The sequence below is a fragment of the Ranitomeya variabilis genome, chromosome 4, assembly GCF_051348905.1.
Source record: "Ranitomeya variabilis isolate aRanVar5 chromosome 4, aRanVar5.hap1, whole genome shotgun sequence".
Classification (NCBI taxonomy): Eukaryota; Metazoa; Chordata; class Amphibia; order Anura; family Dendrobatidae; genus Ranitomeya; species Ranitomeya variabilis.
Genome location: NC_135235.1, coordinates 409,245,635 through 409,263,810, shown reverse-complemented (window position 1 = coordinate 409,263,810; position 18,176 = coordinate 409,245,635).

Genomic DNA, 18,176 nt, shown 5'->3' with positions numbered 1-18,176 from the left:
GGGAGCCCTAGAACAAACTCACACAGTACCGCTCATGACCACAGGAGGGAGCCCGAGAACGGAATTCACAACACCTATTGCATGGTACACGTTTTATTTGCAGTAACCACTTCAGTAGAAAAGTGTGGACTCCTATGCTTTTCTATACAGTAGGACAAATAGTATGTAGATACATGCTCATCAGACAGGGGCTGAAAGAACAAAATAATTGAAAAGAAATTAGGCCATGAAAACCATTTATCATTTACCCACAGAGGCTCTAGTGTCCACACAATTGAATGAAGTAGTCGTCATACTTGAGACCTACCAGACTATGGTCTATAGGATTAAGAGACAGTGATCCTTTATATCTATCAGTCCCTTAGACTTTGAAAAGTAACCCTTGTCCTCGTGATTGTTGGATGGCACCCAGCAAGCAGGTAATAATTTTTATAACTATGAAAATTGTAAATTCACACTGAAGGCATCAAAACTATGAATTAACACGTGGAATTATATACGTAACAAAAAAGTGTGAAACAACTGAAAATGTCTTGTATTCTAGGTTCTTCAAAGTAGCCACCTTTTGCTTTGATGACTGCTTTGCACACTCTTGGCATTCTCTTGATGGGCTTCAAGAGGTAGTCATCGGAAATGGTTTTCACTTCACAGGTGTGCCCTGTCAGGGTTTAATAAGTGGGATTTCTTGCCTTATAAATGGGGTTGGGACCATCAGTTGTGTTGAGCAGAATTCTGGTGGATACACAGCTGATAGTCCTACTGAATAGACTGTTAGCTGCTTTTTTCTTGCCATAATACAAATTCTAAGTAAAGACAAACGAGTGGCCTTCATTACTTTAAGAAATGAAGGTCAGTCAGTCCGAAAAATTGGGAAAACTTTGAAAGTGTCCCCAAGTGCAGTGGCAAAAACCATCAAGCGCTACAAAGAAACTGGCTCACATGAGTACCGCCCCAGGAAAGGAAGACCAAGAGTCACCTCTGCTTCTGAGGATAAGTTTATCTGAGTCACCAGCCTCAGAAATCGCAGGTTAACAGCAGATCAGATTAGAGACCAGGTCAATGCCACACAGAGTTCTAGCAGCAGACACATCTCTACAACAACTGTTAAGAGGAGACTTTGTGCAGCAGGCCTTCATGGTAAAATAGCTGCTTGGAAACCACTGCTAAGGACAGGCAACAAGCAGAAGAGACTTGTTCGGGCTAAAGAACACAAGGAATGGAGATTAGGCCAGTGGAAATCTGTGCTTTGGTCTGATGAGTCCAAATTTGAGATCTTTGGTTCCAACCACCGTGTCTTTGTGCGACGCAGAAAAGGTGAACGGATGGACTCTACATGCCTGGTTCCCACCGTGAAGCATGGAGGAGGAGGTGTGATGGTGTGGGGGTGCTTTGCTGGTGACACTGTTGGGGATTTATTATAGTGCTTTGGAACAAAGCACTATACTGTTATTCCACCGTGGTAAACTTCTTCTTATTATAGTGCTTTGGAACAAAGCACTATACTGTTATTCCACCGTGGTAAACTTCTTATTCTTATTCTTATTATTCAGTCCGCACGTAATGCGGCCCGAACCGCTAAACTCACAGACTCCAGTGAGGTGTCATTTCGAAGCCAGCGTTCCTGAGAGGTGTGCTAAGTATTTTTCGTGTCGATCAGATTTGTAGTTTTGGCGCAATTTGCGTTTGAAAAAAGTGTCTCAATGCATTTCAATAGGGAAATTTTCCAATACGTTTATAATGGGCCTGATTTCTGAGGCAATTTCGAAAAATAACTGCCACCTGGCTGATTACCTCATTGATATGCGCAGTGAGACCCAGTTACTATGCCAACGCCTATAAACTCTACCAGCCCACCAGGTCACAAGTTTTGTCAGATAATATCAGCTCTTAAAGTGACAGTACAGCACAATTACAAAGCACTATCTGTAGTCTTATCATTATTGCCCCGCTCACCAAATCGGACCCAGCCCACCAAATCGGACCAGAGTGCCCCCGCTTGCCAAATCGGACCCAGAGTGGCGCCGCCCGTCAAGTCGGACCCAGAGTGGCGCCGCCCGCCAAATCGGACCCAGAGTGGCGCCGCCCGCCAAATCGGACCCAGAGTGGCGCCGCCCGCCAAATCGGACCCAGAGTGGCGCCGCCCGCCAAATCGGACCCAGAGTGGCGCCGCCCGCCAAATCGGACCCAGAGTGGCGCCGCCCGCCAAATCGGACCCAGAGTGGCGCCGCCCGCCAAATCGGACCCAGAGTGGCGCCGCCCGCCAAATCGGACCCAGAGTGGCGCCGCCCGCCAAATCGGACCCAGAGTGGCGCCGCCCGCCAAATCGGACCCAGAGTGGCGCCGCCCGCCAAATCGGACCCAGAGTGGCGCCGCCCGCCAAATCGGACCCAGAGTGGCGCCGCCCGCCAAATCGGACCCAGAGAGGCGCCGCCCGCCAAATCGGACCCAGAGTGGCGCCGCCCGCAAAATCGGACCCAGAGTGGCGCCGCCCGCCAAATCGGACCCAGAGTGACCCGGGCCGCCAAATCGGACCCAGAGTGACCCGGGCCGCCAAATCGGACCCAGAGTGGCGCCGCCCGCCAAATCGGACCCAGAGTGGCGCCGCCCGCCAAATCGGACCCAGAGCGGCGCCGGCCGCCAAATCGGACCCAGAGTGACGCCGGCCGCCAAATCGGACCCAGAGTGGCGCCGGCCGCCAAATCGGACCCAGAGTGGCGCCGGCCGCCAAATCGGACCCAGAGTGGCGCCGGCCGCCAAATCGGACCCAGAGTGGCGCCGCCCGCCAAATCGGACCCAGAGTGGCGCCGGCCGCCAAATCGCACCCAGAGTGGCGCCGCCCGCCAAATCGCACCCAGAGTGGCGCCGCCCGCCAAATCGGACCCAGAGTGGCGCCGCCCGCCAAATCGGACCCAGAGTGGCGCCGCCCGCCAACTCAAACCCAGAGTGGCGCCGCCCGCCAACTCGGACCCAGAGTGGCGCCGCCCGCCAACTCGGACCCAGAGTGACGCCGCCCGCCAACTCGGACCCAGAGTGACCCGGGCCACCAACTCGGACCCAGAGTGACCCGGGCCACCAACTCGGACCCAGAGTGACCCGGGCCACCAACTCGGACCCAGAGTGACCCGGCCCACCAACTCGGACCCAGAGTGACCCGGCCCACCAACTTGGACCCAGAGTGACCCGGCCCACCAAATTGGACCCAGAGTGACCCGGCCCACCAAATCGGACCCAGAGTGACCCGGCCCACAAAATCAGACCCAGAGTGACCCGGCCCACCAAATCGGACCCAGAGTGGCCTCAACCCTGAGGGGCTACAACTACCAAACCAGCGCCTGAGGGGCACCCAAGTGTGAAAGTCTTGCAGGGGCAGCCCGGGCACCATTCCAAAGCACTATCTGTAGTTCCTTCAGGAAATACCCATCTAGTTCTTACTATTATTCAGTCCGCACGTAATGCGGCCCGAACCGCTTCACTCACAGACTCCAGTGAGGTGTCATTTCGAAGCCAGCGTCCCCAAGAGGTGTGCTAAGTATTTTTCGTGTCGATCGGATTTGTAGTTTTGGCGCAATTTGCGTTTGAAAATGTTTTTTCCCCTCATTGTAATGCATTTCAATAGGGAAATTTTCCCATAGGTTATAATGGCCGGGTTTCTGAGGCAATTTGAAATGTACCTGCCACCTGGCTGATTAGCTCATTGATATGTGCAGTCAGGCCCAGTTACTATGCCAACGCCTGCGAACTGTACATGACCCCAGCACAGTTTTGCCAGATAATATCAGCTCTTAAAGTGATAGCACAGCACAATTTCAAAGCACTATCTGTAGTCTTATTATAATTATTGCCCCGCTCACCAAATCGGACCCAGAGTGGCGCCGCCCGCCAAATCGGACCCAGAGTGGCGCCGCCCGCCAAATCGGACCCAGAGTGGCGCCGCCCGCCAAATCGGACCCAGAGTGGCGCCGCCCGCCAAATCGGACCCAGAGTGGCGCCGCCCGCCAAATCGGACCCAGAGTGGCGCCCCCCGCCAAATCGGACCCAGAGTGGCGCCGCCCGCCAAATCGGACCCAGAGTGGCGCCGCCCGCCAAATCGGACCCAGAGTGGCGCCGCCCGCCAAATCGGACCCAGAGTGGCGCTGCCCGCCAAATCGGACCCAGAGTGGCGCCGCCCGCCAAATCGGACCCAGTGTGGCGCCGCCCGCCAAATCGGACCCGGAGTGGCGCCGCCCGCCAAATCGGACCCGGAGTGGCGCCGCCCGCCAAATCGGACCCGGAGTGGCGCCGCCCGCCAAATCAGACCCGGAGTGGCGCCGCCCGCCAAATCGGACCCGGAGTGGCGCCGCCCGCCAGAGTGGCGCCGCCCGCCAAATAGGACCCAGAGTGGCGCCGCCCGCCAAATCGGACCCAGAGTGGCGCCGCCCGCCAAATCGGACCCAGAGTGGCGCCGCCCGCCAAATCGGACCCAGAGTGGCGCCGCCCGCCAAATCGGACCCAGAGTGGCGCCGCCCGCCAAATCGGACCCAGAGTGGCGCCGCCCGCCAAATAGGACCCAGTGTGGCGCCGCCCGCCAAATCGGACCCAGTGTGGCGCCGCCCGCCAAATCGGACCCAGAGTGGCGCCGCCCGCCAAATAGGACCCAGTGTGGCGCCGCCCGCCAAATCGGACCCAGAGTGGCGCCGCCCGCCAAATCGGACCCAGAGTGGCGCCGCCCGCCAAATCGGACCCAGAGTGGCGCCGCCCGCCAAATCGGACCCAGAGTGGCGCCGCCCGCCAAATCGGACCCAGAGTGGCGCCGCCCGCCAAATAGGACCCAGAGTGGCGCCGCCCGCCAAATCGGACCCAGAGTGGCGCCGCCCGCCAAATCGGACCCAGAGTGGCGCCGCCCGCCAAATCGGACCCAGAGTGGCGCCGGCCGCCAAATAGGACCCAGAGTGGCGCCGCCCGCCAAATCGGACCCAGAGTGGCGCCGCCCGCCAAATCGGACCCAGAGTGGCGCCGCCCGCCAAATCGGACCCAGAGTGGCGCCGCCCGCCAAATCGGACCCGGAGTGGCGCCGCCCGCCAAATCGGACCCGGAGTGGCGAAGCCCGCCAAATCGGACCCGGAGTGGCGCCGCCCGCCAAATCGGACCCGGAGTGGCGCCGCCCGCCAGAGTGGCGCCGCCCGCCAAATCGGACCCGGAGTGGTGCCGCCCGCCAAATCGGACCCGGAGTGGCGCCGCCCGCCAAATCGGACCCGGAGTGGCGCCGCTCACCAAATCGGACCCGGAGTGGCGCCGCCCGCCAAATCGGACCCGGAGTGGCGCCGCCTGCCAAATCGGACCCAGAGTGGCGCCGCCCGCCAAATCGGACCCAGAGTGGCTACAACTACCAAAACAGCGCCTGAGGGGCACCCAAGTGTGAAAGTCTTGCTGGGGCAACCCGGGCACCATTCCAAAGCACTATCTGTAGTTCCTTCAGGAAATACCCATCTAGTTATTATTCAAAATTGAAGGTATACTGAACCAGCATGGCTACCACAGCATCTTGCAACGGCATGCTATTCCATCCGGTTTGCGTTTAGTTGGACCATCATTTATTTTTTAACAGGACAATGACCCCAAACACACCTCCAGGCTGTGTAAGGGCTATTTGACCAAGAAGGAGAGTGATGGGGTGCTATGCCAGATGACCTGGCCTCTACAGTCACCAGACCTGAACCCAATCGAGATGGTTTGGGGTGAGCTGGACCGCAGAGTGAAGTCAAAAGGGCCAACAAGTGCTAAGCATCTCTGGGAACTCCTTCAAGATTGTTGGAAGACCATTCCCGGTGACTACCTCTTGAAGCTCATCAAGAGAATGCCAAAAGTGTGCAAAGCAGTCATCAAAGCAAAAGGTGGCTACTTTGAAGAACCTAGAATATAAGACATAATTTCAGTTGTTTCACACTTTTTTTTGTTAAGTATATAATTCCACTTGTGTTAATTCATAGTTTTGATGCCTTCAGTGTGAAGGTGCAATTTTCAAAGTCATGAAAATACAGAAAAATCTTTAAATGAGAAGGCGTGTCCAAACTTTTGGTCTGTACTGTATATTTGCCGATGTAAGGTCAAATGTACTAGTATAGGAAATAGGAGAGATTGATTAAAAAGTGACAGCCACGTATGTGTAAATGGCTTAAAGTGGTAAAGAGAGTAAGAAACAGACTTTTTTTAAAATCTTTTTCTTACTCCCACGTGAGAATGTTTAACCGATATGACTCTAAGAAATCAATGGTGATATCAAACAGTAAATAGCACACACCTTGTAGTTACATTTTAAACCCTCGATTATGCTGGCCGGCTATGCAGCTATCTCAAATCCACCCTATGCCTACAAAGAAATCAGGGCATTAGTAAATTGTGCCAACGATGCTATAAAATATAACTAGCACTCAAAACATTTTGCACAATGTTAACACTACAAATATCTAGCACACAGAAGGGTAAAAGTACACCAAATATACCTTCACCTATCATGGCAGACTTAGGTATACATCTCACTACATCTGAAGGGTAAGTCTTAGGCTGCATTCACACATCTGTTTGACACGTCATAGTACCATCCATCTTTTTCTTGGACACCACACTGGCCCATAGAGTTTAATTGATTCATACACAAAACAGTTTTAAAGAATTTTATGTCCAAAATAGATAAAAGTATTCTAGATATGATACTTTTATTGGTTAACCAGAACTATTATTTCATGGGAACAGAGGCTCCTTCATCACGCAGCTTTACAAACCAGACAAGAACACAATATTTTAGAGAACTGATAACAGGACATTTGTACTTGGATGGATGGGCTGATGCCTCCTAAAGATAACACAAGGTTTGAAAATTAAGGTTTTTGTTACAAATAGAGAAATTGAGGGTATGATGGCTTATTGATCTGGAGCCAGTCTGGTAGAGGGGTGAAGTGCGCCCATACAGTGAGTCATAAATCCAAGTGTTAGATTGAGACCTTTTGTCAAAGACCTGAACATCCTTATTCGCTTGAATTCCTAGATTTTTCTCTGTCGTTCTTAATATGACCTTTCAGTATTAAAACTTTTTAATCTGTCATATTGTGTTCAGGTCCAGGAAATGGTTTCCCACAGGAGTGTCCAGATCATTCCTTATAGCTTGTCTATGTAGAATTATCCTCATTTGAAGTTTTTGTTTAGTTTCCCAATATAGGTTCCTGCTGGGGCACCTTGTACACTGTATCATGTATACCACATTGTATGAAGTACATGAGGTTTTATATTTCTGTTTTGTGTTTGGTATGTGTACTGTAAAGGTATCACTCCAATAATTATTACCGTATATACTAACGTATAGACCGAGTTTTTCAGCACATTTTTTGTGTGCTGAAAAGGCCCCCCTTGGCTTACACAAGAGTCATTGTCTCAGAAAGACGGCGGGGGAGGCGGAGCGGTGGAGCCGCGGGTCACAGAGGTAGGAGCCAGCGGCTGTGGCTGTAACTGTGCCCGCTGCTTAAGAGTAATGAATATTCACTGCGCCAGAATAAAATGCAGTGAGGGCACGCAGGGAAGGTAAGTAGGATGTGGTTTTTTTATATGTAGGAATCATGCATACAGGGATGGGGGATAAGGAGCCATGCATACAGGGACGGAGAGCCATGCATACAAGGATAGGGAAGGGGAGTTATGCATGCAAGGATAGGGGATAAGGAGCCATGCATACAAGGATAGGGGAAAAGGAGCCATGCATACAAGGATGGGGATAAGGAGCCATGCATACAGGGACGGGGATAAGGAGCCATGCATACAGGGACGGGGATAAGGAGCCATGCATACAGGGATGGTGAGACATGCGTATAAGGACAGGGATGGGAAGTCATGCATACAAGGATAGGGGATAAGGAGCCATGCATACAAGGACAGGGATAAGGAGCCATGCATGCAGGGACCAGGAGACATGCATATAAGGACAGGGATGGGGAGTCATGCATACCAGGATGGGGATGAGGGGATAATGCATACCCAGCTTATATTCGAGTCAATATGTTTTCCCAGCTTTTCATGGCAAATTTAGGTGTCTCGGCTTATAGTCAGGTCGGCTTATACTCGAGTATATACAATATCTTTTTTGGCCACAAAATTATGTCACGGGGTTACCGCAGCAGAGGGGAGCCAGAAGACCACAGCGTCTGATTGCTCCTACTCCTGGGCTGAAAATAAGCACTTCACCTTCTTTTTCAATGGTGTTAATTTCATTTGGCCGAACAGGGGTTAATCGGCCATGTTGGGAGCTCTGGGAATCTGAGCTCTCAGCTGAGCTCGGTTAGCCACTCCTATTCCCTTTATAGTCTGGGTCCTGATTGAAACACATCATCAGAGCTAGCTATTGCTGCATAGCTTGGAAGAAAGGTATTTTGGTGGTTATATGAGAAGGAGTTTGGAGGAGTTATCTGTGACTGTTGCGTGGGTTTGTAAGTGTGATAATTCCCTTCCCTCCTTTTACTTTGGTTTTTCCCCATCCTTCACTCCCCAGTGCATTCCTCTGTTATATGTGAGTGAATATTTGTATGCCTGGTATTTTCAGTTACCCTTGTTCGTGTTGCCTTGTTCGTCGGGTTGGTTTACAGCAGTGCACGGCAGCGCTCCTCTTCCCTGGGTGGGGGGAAGAGAACAGACAGAGGGCTGATTCAGGAGATAAGGCAAGGGTGGAGACCCCGGCATCTTCACCTTCATAAGTATCCCAGGAAATAGAGATAGGCTGCCCCCTAGTGTTAGGGACAGGGAAGGACCCCCGCACCTTCCTTTTTTTTTTCCAGTGGAGCCGCTGTGTCCTCCTTGGACATTGTCTTCTCCTCACAGTGCCCTCTACTCTAAAGTGAGGTTTGATAAAGGCCCAACAAGGGGTCGAAACGTTACCTCAACACTTGATTGTGTCACTGTGGTGTTCCCTGTTAATAATTAAAAATTCTTTCACGTTTATGACGCAAAATCCAAATCTGAGTGCGGTTGTTTTCTTCGATTTCAAGTTGTCTGGATTTTATCCAGGTTCAGCCTGCACCAACTTCATATCCCCAGAGTGCACACCTTTCCTCACAGGCTACAAAAGAGGATGCCAAGCAATGTGGAAATGGGGAAGGTAAGTAGAATGTTTTTTTTTTATTATGTGTAAGGAGAACAGCGGCATAACAGTGGATATATGTATCTGGAAAGCACCCAGGATGAGGGACATATACATCAGAAAAGAATCCAGGATGACAGACATATATATCAGGAAGGGGCCCAAGATGTGGAACATACATACAAGGATGTGGTGACATATATATCAGGAAGGGGCCCAGGATGGGGGCATGCACACGTGGTCAAAATTGTTGGTACCCCTCGTTTAATGACAGAAAAACCCTCAATGGTCACAGAAATAACTTCAATCTGACAAAAGTAGTAATAAATAAAAAATCTATGAAAATGAACAAATGAAAGACAGACATTGCTATTCAACCATGCTTCCACAGAATTTTTAAAAAATAAAACTCATCGCTGCAATCAAACGATTCCTGTAACTGTCAATGAGACTTCTGCTCCTCTCAACAGGTATTTTTGCCAACTCCTCAAGAGCAAACTGCTCATGTGGTCTCGTGTTTGAAGGTTGCCTTTTCCAGATGGCATGTTTCAGCTCTTTCCAAAGATGCTCAATAGGATTTAGGTCAGGGCTCATAGAAGGCCACTTCAGAATTGTCCAATGTTTTACTCTTAGCCATTCTTGGGTGTTTTAGCTGTGTGTCATTATCCTGTTGCAAGACCCTTGACCTACAACTGAGACCAAGCTTTCTGACACTGGGCAGCACATTTCTCTCTAGAATCCCTTGATAGTCTTGAGATTTCATTGTACCCTGCACAGATTCTAGATTCCCTGTGCCAGATGCAGCAAAGCAGTTCCAGAACACAACAGAGCCTCCTCCATGTTTCACAGTAGGGGCAGTTTTCTTTTCTTGATATGCTTCATTTTTCCATCTGTGAACATAGAGCCTTGCCAAAAAGTTCCATTTTTGTCTCATCTGTCGATAGGATATTCTCCCAGAAGCTTTGTGGCTTGTCACCATGTAGTTTGGCAAATTCCAGTCTGGCTTTTTTGTAATTTTTTTTCAACAATGGTGTCCTCCTTGGTCATCTCCCATGAAGTCCACTTTAGCTCAGACAACGATGGATGGTGTGATCTGACACTGATGTTCCTTGAGCTTGAAGTTCACCTTTAATCTGTTTAGAAGTTTTTCTGGGCTCTTTTGTTATCATTCGTATTATCCATCTCTTTGATTTGTCATGAATTTTCCTCTTGTGGCCATGTCCAGGGAGGTTGGCTTCAGGCAATTTCTGAATAATATGTGCAACTGTAGTCACAGGAACATCAAGCTGCTTGGAGATGATCTTATAACTTTTACCTTTAATATGTTTGTCTATAATTTTCTTTCTAATCTCCTGAGACAACTCTTTCCTTCGCTTCCTCTGGTCCGTGTTGTGTGTGATACACACCATGTCACCAAACAGCACAGTGAGTATCCGTAACCCTATATACAGGCCCACTCACTGATTCCAAGATTGTAGACACCTGTGATGCTAGTTAGTGGACACACCTTGATTTAACATGTCCCTTTTGTCACATTATTTTCAGGGGTACCATCATTTCTGTCCAGGCCTATTTCATGAGTTTTATCATTATATTTTTTAATTCTGTGGAAGCATGGTTATAAAGCAACTAGCTATTGAACCCGTTCTACGCCCCGGTGGCGAGCATTTATATTGGTATATGGTCTCCATCCTGGTATGTGCTGCTCCCATCTTGCTCTCCCATCCTGTCATGTGCTGCTCCATCCTGCGCCCCCATCCTGTCATGTGCTGCTCCACCGTGTCATGTGCTGCTCCATCCTGCATCCCCATCCTGTCATGTGCTGCTCCGTGTCATGTGCTGCTCCATCCTGTGCCCCCATCCTGTCATGTGCTGCTCCACCGTGTCATGTAGGGTATTCATTTTATAGGAGGGGAAGATAGTGCAGATAGAGAGCTGGGCACAAATAAGGAAGTTGGGGGTGGCGGTGGCATGGGGGGTGGGGTTAGAACAGTTAATAATTTAAGAAAGAATAGAGGTACAGAGAGTAACATCAAGTGCATGTATACTAATGCCAGAAGCCTCGCCAACAAAATGGACGAATTAGAACTAATGTTGTTGGAGCATAATTATGACATGGTGGGGATATCTGAGACGTGGCTGGATGAGAGCCATGACTGGGCTGTTAACTTGCAGGGCTATAGCCTGTTCAGAAATGACCGTACAGATAAGCGAGGGGGAGGGGTGTGTCTATATGTAAAATCTTCCTTAAAACCCATCCTGCGTGATAATATAGGTGAATTTAATGAAAATGTCGAGTCCCTGTGGGTGGAGATAAGGGGAGGGGGAAAAAATAATAAATTACTGATAGGGGTTTGTTATAAATCTCCAAAAATAATGGAAGCAATGGAGAATATCCTCGTAAAGCAAATAGATGAAGCTGCGACTCAAGGAGAAGTCATTATTATGGGGGACTTCAACTACCCTGAAATAGATTGGGGAACAGAAACCTGCAGTTCCAGCAAAGGTAATCGGTTTTTGACAACTATGAGAGACAATTACCTTTCACAGCTGGTTCAGGACCCAACAAGGAGGGGGGCACTGCTAGACCTAATATTAACCAACAGGCCAGACCGCATATCAAATATAAGGGTTGGGGGTCACTTGGGGAATAGTGATCATAAAATAATAAGTTTTCATGTAACCTTTAATAAGATGGGTAGTAGGGGGGTGACAAGGACACTAAACTTCAGGAGGGCAAATTTCCAACGGATGAGAGAGGATCTTGGTGCAATTAACTGGGACGATATCCTGAGACACAAAAATACACAAAGAAAATGGGAGACGTTTATTAGCATCCTGGATAGGACCTGTGCACAGTATATACCGTATGGGAATAAACATACTAGAAATAGGAGGAAACCAATATGGCTAAATAGAGCTGTTAGGGGCGCAATAAGGAACAAAAAGAAAGCATTTAGAGAATTAAAGGAAGTAGGTAGTGATGAGGCATTAAATAAATACAGAAAATTAAATAAATTCTGTAAAAAGCAAATCAAGGCAGCAAAGATTGAGACAGAGAGACTCATTGCCAGAGAGAGTAAAAATAATCCCAAAATATTCTTTAACTATATAAATAGTAAGAAACTAAAAAATGACAGTGTTGGCCCCCTTAAAAATAGTCTGGGTGAAATGGTGGATGAGGATGAGGAAAAAGCCAATCTGCTAAATGACTTTTTTTCATCAGTATTTACAAAAGAAAATCCCATGGCAGCCAATATGACTAGTGATAAAAATTCCCCATTAAATGTCAACTGCTTAACCCAGCAGGAAGTACAGCGGCGTCTAAAAATCACTAAAATTGACAAATCTCCGGGCCCGGATGGGATACACCCCCGAGTACTGCAGGAACTAAGTACAGTCATTGATAGACCATTATTTTTAATCTTTAAAGAGTCCATAATAACAGGATCTGTACCACAGGAGTGGCGTATAGCAAATGTGGTGCCAATATTCAAAAAAGGGGCAAAAACTGAACTCGGTAATTATAGGCCAGTAAGTTTAACCTCTACTGTGGGTAAAATCCTGGAGGGCATTCTAAGGGATGCTATACTGGAGTATCTGAAGAGGAATAACCTCATGACCCAGTATCAGCACGGGTTTACTAGGGACCGCTCATGTCAGACTAATTTGATCAGCTTCTATGAAGAGGTAAGTTCCGGACTGGACCAAGGGAACCCAGTGGACGTAGTGTATATGGACTTTTCCAAAGCTTTTGATACGGTGCCACACAAAAGGTTGATACATAAAATGAGAGTAATGGGGATAGGGGAAAATATGTGTAAGTGGGTTGAGAGCTGGCTCAGGGATAGGAAACAAAGGGTGGTTATTAATGGAGCACACTCGGACTGGGTCGCGGTTAGCAGTGGGGTACCACAGGGGTCAGTATTGGGCCCTCTTCTTTTTAACATATTTATTAATGACCTTGTAGGGGGCATTCAGAGTAGAATTTCAATATTTGCAGATGACACTAAACTCTGTAGGGTAATCAATACAGGGGAGGACAATTTTATATTACAGGATGATTTATGTAAACTAGAAGCTTGGGCTGATAAATGGCAAATGAGTTTTAATGGGGATAAATGTAAGGTCATGCACTTGGGTAGAAGTAATAAGATGTATAACTATGTGCTTAATTCTAAAACTCTGGGCAAAACCATCAATGAAAAAGACCTGGGTGTATGGGTGGATGACAGACTCATATTCAGTGGCCAGTGTCAGGCAGCTGCTACAAAGGCAAATAAAATAATGGGATGTATTAAAAGAGGCATAGATGCTCATGAGGAGAACATAATTTTACCTCTATACAAGTCACTAGTTCGACCACACTTAGAATACTGTGCACAGTTCTGGTCTCCGGTGTATAAGAAAGACATAGCTGAACTAGAGCGGGTGCAGAGAAGAGCGACCAAGGTTATTAGAGGACTGGGGGGTCTGCAATACCAAGATAGGTTATTACACTTGGGGCTATTTAGTTTGGAAAAACGAAGACTAAGGGGTGATCTTATTTTAATGTATAAATATATGAGGGGACAGTACAAAGACCTTTCTGATGATCTTTTTAATCATAGACCTGAGACAGGGACAAGGGGGCATCCTCTACGTCTGGAGGAAAGAAGGTTTAAGCATAATAACAGACGCGGATTCTTTACTGTAAGAGCAGTGAGACTATGGAACTCTCTGCCGTATGATGTTGTAATGAGTGATTCATTAATTAAATTTAAGAGGGGACTGGATACCTTTCTGGAAAAGTATAATATTACAGGGTATATACACTAGATTCCTTGATAAGGCGTTGATCCAGGGAACTAGTCTGATTGCCGTATGTGGAGTCGGGAAGGAATTTTTTTCCCCATGGTGGAGTTACTCCTTGCCACATGGGTTTTTTTTGCCTTCCACTGGATCAACATGTTAGGGCATGTTAGGTTAGGCTATTGGTTGAACTAGATGGACTTAAAGTCTTCCTTCAACCTCAATAACTATGTAACTATGTGCTGCTCCATCCTGCATCCCCATCCTGTCATGTGCTCCCATCCTGCGCCCCCATCCTATCACGTGCTGCTCCATCCTGCGCCCCCATCAGTGCGGGCGGCTGTGCGGAGTGCGGGCGGCTGTGCTAAGTGCGGGCGGCTGTGCTGAGTGCGGGCGGCTGTGCTGAGTGCGGGCGGCTGTGGACGGCTGTGCTCGGTGCGGTGGCTGTGCTGGGTGCGGCGGCTGTGCGTGGCTGTGGGCGGCTGTGCGTGGCTGTGGGTGGGGCTGTGGGCGGCTGTGCTGGGTGCGGCGGCTGTGCTGGGTGCGGCGGCTGTGCGTGGCTGTGCTGGGTGCGGTGGCTGTGCTGGGTGCGGCGGCTGTGGTGGGTGCGGCGGCTGTGGGTGGCTGTGGGTGGCTGTGCGTGGCTGTGCTGGGTGCGGTGGCTGTGCTGGGTGCGGCGGCTGTGGTGGGTGCGGCGGCTGTGGGTGGCTGTGCGTGGCTGTGCTGGGTGCGGCGGCTGTGGATGGCTGTGCTGGGTGCGGTGGCTGTGCTGGGTGCAGCGGCTGTGCGTGGCTGTGCTGGGTGCGGCGGCTTTGCTGGGTGCGGCGGCTGTGCTGGGTGCGGCGGCTGTGCTGGGTGCGGCGGCTGTGCGTGGCTGTAGGCGGCTGTGCATGGCTGTGGGCGGCTGTGCTGGGTGCGGCGGCTGTGCTGGGTGCGGCGGCTGTGCTGGGTGCGGCGGCTGTGCGTGGCTGTGGGCGGCTGTGCGTGGCTGTGCTGGGTGCGGCGGCTGTGCACGGCTGTGCTGAGTGCGGCGGCTGTGCTGGGTGCGGCGGCTGTGCGTGGCTGTGTGTGGCTGTGGGTGGCTGTGCGTGGCTGTGCTGGGTGCGGTGGCTGTGCTGGGTGCTGCGGCTGTGCGTGGCTGTAGGCGGCTGTGCATGGCTGTGGGCGGCTGTGCGTGGCTGTGGGCGGCTGTGCGTGGCTGTGCTGGGTGCGGCGGCTGTGCTGGGTGCGGTGGCTGTGGTGGGTGCAGCGGCTGTGGGTGGCTGTGCGTGGCTGTGCTGGGTGCGGCGGCTGTGCTGGGTGCGGCGGCTGTGCTGGGTGCGGCGGCTGTGCGTGGCTGTAGGCGGCTGTGGGCGGCTGTGCGTGGCTGTGCTGGGTGCGGCGGCTGTGCGTGGCTGTGCTGGGTGCGGTGGCTGTGGTGGGTGCGGCTGCTGTGGGTGGCTGTGCGTGGCTGTGGGCGGCTGTGCGTGGCTGTGGGTGGCTGTGCGTGGCTGTGGGCGGCTGTGCGTGGCTGTGGGCGGCTGTGCGTGGCTGTGCTGGGTGCAGCGGCTGTGCGTGGCTGTAGGCGGCTGTGCTGGGTGCGGCGGCTGTGCGTGGCTGTGCTGGGTGCGGTGGCTGTGGTGGGTGCGGCGGCTGTGGGTGGCTGTGCGTGGCTGTGCTGGGTGCGGCAGCTGTGCTGGGTGCGGCGGCTGTGCGTGGCTGTAGGCGGCTGTGCGTGGCTGTGGGCGGCTGTGCTGGGTGCGGCGGCTGTGCTCGGTGCGGCGGCTGTGCTGGGTGCGGCGGCTGTGCTGGGTGCGGTGGCTGTGGTGGGTTCGGCGGCTGTGGGTGGCTGTGCGTGGCTGTGCTGGGTGCGGCGGCTGTGCGTGGCTGTAGGCGGCTGTGCGTGGCTGTGGGCGGCTGTGCGTGGCTGTGGGCAGCTGTGCGTGGCTGTGCGTGGGTGTGGCGGCTGTGCTGGGTGCGGCAGCTGTGCGTGGCTGTAGGCGGCTGTGCGTGGCTGTGGGCGGCTGTGCTGGGTGCGGCGGCTGTGCTCGGTGCGGCGGCTGTGCTGGGTGCGGCGGCTGTGCTGGGTGCGGTGGCTGTGGTGGGTGCGGCGGCTGTGGGTGGCTGTGCGTGGCTGTGCTGGGTGCGGCGGCTGTGCGTGGCTGTAGGCGGCTGTGCGTGGCTGTGGGCGGCTGTGCGTGGCTGTGGGCGGCTGTGCGTGGCTGTGGTGGGTGCGGCGGCTGTGCTCGGTGCGGCGGCTGTGCGTGGCTGTGCTGGGTGCGGTGGCTGTGGTGGGTGCGGCGGCTGTGGACGTAAGTGGCGTAAGTAACAAATAGCTGTGGCATGAAGTGCCACAGCCTCATGGCACAGCAATTTGTTACTTGCGGTACCTTATTCATTTCCGGAGCCATTTTCTGTGTCCTCTTGGTGCCGGAATCGGCGCCTGCGCAGTCCGCGCTTTCCGGCGCCATTTTCTTGAAGACACACTGCAATGTGTCTTCAAGAAAATGGCGCCGGAAAGCGCGGACTGCGCAGGCGCCGTTTCCGGGAGCAGGGGGATATTCATGGCCCGGAATGGCGTCGGTGGAATGGGACAGGTAAGTATACTCACCCTCCGCCTCCTGGCTCGTCCCTGTTTCTCCGTTGGAGATCGCGGTGTGCGTTCAGCGCTTACGCATACCGCGATCTCCTGGGAGCGTCGCTCTGTGGGGTCCAGACTGCGCCGGCGCTTGCGCTTGCGCAGTCTATAAAGGCTTCGGACAAAGTGACGCTCCCAGCGTTATAATATAGATGCCTGATTTTCATTTGTTTCATTTGTTCATTGTCATATTTTTTTTATTTATTATTACTTGTCAGATTCAAGTTATTACTGTGACCAATGTGGGTTTTTCTGTCATTAAGCGAGGGGTACCAACAATTTTGACCACGTGTGTGTATACCAAGATGGGGGACATATATACCACGAAGGGGCCCATGAGAGGTGACATATATACCAGGATAGGGGGCATATATACTAGGAAGTGGAACATATATACCAGGACGGGGCCCAGGATAGGGAACATACATGCCAGGACCAGTGACATATATCCTGGGATAGAGGATATATGGACGAGGAACAAACCAATGATGGGAGCCATATATACTAGGAAGGGGTCCAGGATAGGGGACATGTATACCTGGAAGGCCCCCATGCACAATAGACTGTTGATATCGGCAGGTTCAGCTAACATTAGTCCGATGTGTATGGGGGCTTTAGTGTCTTCATTTGACATAGCAGGTTTTTACTATGTCATTTTAGGACAGCATGAGGTATAGGGTTAGAACACTGAATTCCGCTATGTGTTACATATCAGGATGTGGTGCTGTTATTTACTTATAGTGAAGCTTTTATCACTAGGACATTATCATAGTTGTGACTTGCTGCCTTATGCACAGTCTTCCGACTCTGCCCCTTCCTCTGATAAGCAGCTCAGTGTCAGTGGTGTGGGCAGGGTCAGCTGTGTCATGGGTGGGGGTCAGCTTTCTGAGCTTTGTTACATGCTGCATTTAAGAACCGTGAATGGGTCTCAACTGATGCACCCAGTAGACTAAGTGATACATGGTTGTAATCAGAGTCTCTTTTCTTATATGCTGTTCTCAGATGAGATAGCATAAACCTTCAGACAGATTCTCTTTAACCAGATAATACAGTTAAAACACTTATACTAAAGTATAAATTACCATAGCTGCTTACTTTTGTGTATTAACCGTAAATAAATTAACCGGGATTTTAGGATAGGGCACTTATGTTTGTTCATATGACTTACGACTGTCGACCTTCAGGACACCCCCTAATAAACACTGAAAGGGCTGTGATGCCTCTTCATTGTTTACACAGGCAGGAAAGGATGAGACATAATGCCTGTTGTGAAAAGATCACTGGTAAAATACTGGAGAGGAGATATGTGTCACTCAGGATGTTAGTCTCAGTGACATGAACCTGGAAAAATCCTCCAGCATACTAAGAGGAGTTAATCGGTCATATTAAGGGCTCAGTTTTTGTGAACAATTGAAGAGTGGATGGGAGGCTGTTCACCATATCTCCACCCCAAGGTGTGGTCCAGAAGCTAAATGTGGAGCCTTTGGACTCATTCAGTGTTCGGCATGTCTGGAGATGAGATCTCCAGAGTTGTGCTCTTGTTAAAGAAAACTGAACCTTGTTTTGGATCCCCTGAGCGGGTGGATCCCTACAGCCACACAGACTGTACTGTATGCTATTTTATTTTCCGCGTTATGCCCGAAGAACTGTGTTTGTTTACCTAATTTTCCA